General features: G+C 33.3%; 1 protein-coding gene across 2 annotated transcripts in view; it reads left to right on the plus strand.

Annotated features, from left to right (window-relative positions):
- LOC106773176 overlaps positions 1–4927 on the plus strand; it is a 96432-nt gene that overhangs the window by 7686 nt on the left and 83819 nt on the right. The gene's annotated exons all lie outside the window — the stretch shown is intronic.

Genomic DNA, 4927 nt, shown 5'->3' on the forward strand with positions numbered 1-4927 from the left:
ATACATGTATATAAACATTTTTCTAGAAATTTAGAACAAAATTTTACCATTTATTAAGTAATTTGAAAAGAAAAAAATATATTCAACAACGAAAATAAGATTGAATCAAACTTATTTAAGAAAATATATTCAAATTTAAGCCATCTAAATGCTCCATTAATGAGCCATGTAAATGCTCCATTAATGTATGTAGAGAGAGAAAGAGAAAGATGGTTAAGGATAGTGGGAAGGTGTAGGGTATTTTTGGAATAAAAGAAAATAGTGGGGAGGTGTAGAATATTTTTGAAATAAATTAAATTAATGGGGAGGTACAGGTCCCACTTAGGGAGGTGTAGGGAGCAACACCCTCAAACCAATATTAAGAACCGTATAATCTACCCCAAAAGGCCCATAGGTAAAAACTAACCAATAATAGTGTAAATACACAACAAGCCCTATGTATTTATGGATAAATATTATTGCATATTTATTATTTTCAAAACATTGATTTGGTTATTAGAGTGTATTTGCAAACACAATGAATGTCAGAACTCTAAATCATAGCTACCATGCTCCTCCTTTATTCCATCGCTTCTTCTTTATTACTTTCTGGTTTCTTCCGTTATTATTTTCGTCTTTTATATATATTTATATATATATATATATATATATTTGCCTCTCTTACAACAGTACATTCATCTTAATAATACAAACATATTGCTTTCTATTTCTTCCTTTTCTTCACCATGCAATCTGATACGATATGTTATCTCAATGCTTTTCTCCATGGGTATGGATATGAGAACTGTGCTAACAAACTCTGTTTTTTCCCATCCTTTCTTTTTATTTCTTGACAATCTTTCGTCTTCTTTACCCAATTATTGCACCATGACTAATGAAAGTAATTAACCTTCAAGCTTTATGTAACTCCACCCGAATGAGAACCCATCCACCGCTTTGATTTCACCCATTCTCGATTCAACTAATTACTACGCATGGAGCAAATCCATGGCAACCACATTAAGTGTCAAGAACAAAGCACAATTCATTGACGGGGCTGTCGCAAAGCCACCCAGAGGCAATCACTCTCACAATGCTTGGAAGAGATACAACAACATGGTGGTTTCTTGGTTATAGTTCACTTGGTTTCGCCAGAAATTAGACATAGCGTTCTTTGGATGAAGACGCCTAAGCCATCTGGAACGACCTCAAATCCAGATTCTTCCATGGAGATTATTGCGCATCTTAGAGCTACATAAAGAAGCCTCCTCCCTAAAGCAAGGAACCCACACCATAAGTGAATTCTATACTAAGTTGCGCACCATATGGGATGAGTTAGAGAACTTTTGGCTTGATCCCATCTCCACTTGCCTTTGTTATGCGATAGGAAAAACAACTGATGAATAACAACTTTCTACATGGTCTAGAATGTAAAAGTGTCATTGCAACCATAAGTACCGTGGTTTGTTCCTTTTGTGGCCAGAATGGCCACATCGACACTATGTGCTTCAAGAAACATGGGTTTCCTGCCAAAACCTCCTCAAGTAAGAAATCTTGCTCTCACTGTGGCAAGACTAGCCATACGATTGATGTATGCTATAGAAAGCATGGATTCCCACCCGATCACAAATTTCACAATGGCAAAAGCCTCCTTTCCCAAAGTCAAGATTCCATCAATGATAGTCAGGGACATAACTCTGATCATGAAGTGTGCCGCACTAAATAGCAGTATTAGGCCCTCATTGATCTCATCAACCCCACCGTTGACACTAACACTGCCTCCACTGCTCAAATCGGTTCCATGATTTCAAGTTCCCAGGACATAGGTAAAACCCTTTTAACTTTTGCTTCTTCTGTTGAAAACGGTATAACAACATGGATCTTGGACTCTGGGGCCACTGATCATGTTGTCTCTTCCCTGAAATATTTCCAATTTTATAATCAAATTGTACGTGTCACTATTAATCTCCCCAATGGCATCACCATTGTCAACACCCAATTTCGTCCGGGAAAGTAAATAATCAAAATTAAAGAATAAGAGGATAATAATTAATGGTAGGTAAAAGAAAAAAAGAAAAAGAACATAATAAAATAATCTTCTTTAATGCAGGACACATCATTTTAGAATGTTTTCGAAATATTAGTTTAATATGATAATAATTTGAATTAATATTATGACAATAATTATAAGCAATATTTAAAAATAATATGTTGATTGCTACATCAGTTTCTTCCTAAAAAGAAAATTATGTTTTCCTTTTTTGAATATTATTTGATTTATTTTTCTTACAATAAAGACTTTTTCTTTCCCTATTTTGTCCATTGTCACTAATTCACACTTAAGACAAGATTATCATAAGATTACAATGTGTGTATATAAATACGCACTCTGTGATAGAAAAAAAAAAGGACCGAAAATATAAAGAAAAACACCTAGAGAAAATATAGAGAAAAAATAAGTTCTGAGACATAACGGTTCTGTCAACTGCAACCACTAAGGAAGCACTAGGCAATTCTAGAAGCTAAATTGGTAAGCCATCTCTATACCATTCTTTTCTTTTTTTCTTATTGTACTTGGATTTTTTTTAAAAAGGGGTACGATTTTCACTACACCAAAATAACGTTTTTTCTAAAAAAAATCATAGAAAGAATGTTTTCTTTCATTTCTTTTGGTATTGGCTATATTTCTCGCATCACCTGATGTTTTATTATTGTACTTGGATGTTTTTTTAAAAAGGGGTACGATTTTCACTACACCAAAATAACGTTTTTTCTAAAAAAAAATCATAGAAAGAATGTTTTCTTTTGTTTCTTTCGGTATTGGCTATATCTCTCGCATCACCTAATGTTTTATTATTACTATTATTTTTAAAGAAAATAAAGAATAAATCAATAATTTCAAGAATAAAAAAATACATTTCTTATCACGTTTTTTTATAATTAAATCGTAAAATCAAAGGTACGCGTCGGCCTATGACTGCTTTCTTTCTTTTTTTCCCATCTTTCTTAAAAATAAAAAATTTACAAAATATTTAAAACCAAAAGGTCAATTTTCTTAAACCAAACCTTTTCACTTTTAAGAAAAATGTCAAACAATCCTTAATAATTTGTAAACAAACTCACAAACCTTTTTCTAGATAAAGAACTACATGATCCCTGATTGTCCATTAACGAATATACGTAAGACCAAGGTCAATCCTTGTCGGGTTTATAAAACAAAAAATATTTTTTTGTTTCCTAATAATTTATTTTATTTTAATTTCTTTTTTATTTTTGAGGAAAATTAATTATTTTGGAAAATCAAATTAATTTTATACATTGAATTAAAGGTACTGCCTTTGGTAGGCGCGGTAGGGTGCTAACACCTTCATTACGTGTAATCGATTCCCGAACTTAAAAATCTCTTTTTCGTAGACCATGCTTTTATTTTAGGGTTTTTCCATAGTTTTCCATAATAAATTATGGTGGCGACTCTCAAAATCTTTTTTTAAACCCGTTTGTTTTTCGGTTCGCTGTCCAATGTTTTTACCGCTATTGACATCAACATTTGGTATAATCGTCTAGGTCACCTATCTGATAAGAGATTAAAGATTCTCAAACGAAAATATCCCTACATAAACTCTATACTAGATAATTATAATGCCTGCCACATTGCCAAACAAAAGAACCTTCCCTTTACATCCCATGACTATGTTGTTTTACATGCCTTTTACATTATCCATATAGATATTTGGGGACCTTATTCCACCGCATCTATACATTCTCATAGATATTTTCTAACGATTGTAGATTATCATACTAGATACACATGGGTTCCCTTAATGCGTGCTAAATCTGAAACACGAAATCACATTCTGCATTTCATTTCTTATGTCAAAATCCAGTTTCAAACCACTATTAAAATTCTCAGATCTAATAATGGGCCAGAATTTGCTATGCATGATTATTTTAACTCTCAAGGCATCATTCATCAAACTTCTTGTAATGAAACACCTCAACAAAATGGAATTGTTGAAAGAAAACACCAACATCTTTTAAATGTCAGTAGGACCTTGCTTTCTCATTCCAAACTTTCCACTCAATTTTGTACATATTCCCTCAATTATGCCACTTTTCTCATCAATCGCTTACTGACCCTACTGCCTTTCGTCGCCTGATTGGGTGCCTCTTTTACGTCACAAACACTCACCTTGACATCACTTATGTCGCTCCCCGTCTCAGCTAGTATGTTGCTTCACCAATTCAAGCTCAACACCAAGCTGCCTTTCGCATTCTCCCTTACATTAAAAATACCTCTGGTCAAGTGATATTTCTCAAAGCAAGCAGCAACGTTACCTTAAAGGCTTACAACAATTCTGATTGGGCTGGATGTCCCGACCCAAGAAAATCCACCATTGTTTCTTGTAGCTCTTTTGTAGTTGAATATTGTGCCCTTGCACCAACTGTATGTGAAATTTAATCGCGTAGCTATCTCATGAGCGACCTTCACCTTTCTTTCTCCCAACTGGCCACCATCTTCTATGATAACCAATCTGCCATCAAGATTGCTACTAATAAAGTTTTCTACAAATGCACAAAACATATTGAGATAGATTGCCACCCCATTCGCGAGAAAGTCCAAGAAGGTATTGTAAAACTGCTTCCTGTTTATTCCTCTCTCCAACTTGAAGACATCCTCATAAAGCCACTTCCTCCTTCTTCCTTCCACCATATCAATTCTAAGCTTGGTACCATAAACATCTATGTCAAGCTTTAGGAGGGTTGTCCGAACTCTAAATCATAACTACCACTGCTTCTCCTTTATTCCACTGCTTCTCCTTTATTACTTTCTGGTTTCTTCTATTATTATTCTCTTCTTATATATATATATATATATATATATATATATATATATATATATATATATATATATATATATATATATATATATATATATATATATATATAT

Source organism: Vigna radiata, chromosome 9 (genome assembly GCF_000741045.1).
Source record: "Vigna radiata var. radiata cultivar VC1973A chromosome 9, Vradiata_ver6, whole genome shotgun sequence".
NCBI lineage: Eukaryota > Viridiplantae > Streptophyta > Magnoliopsida > Fabales > Fabaceae > Vigna > Vigna radiata.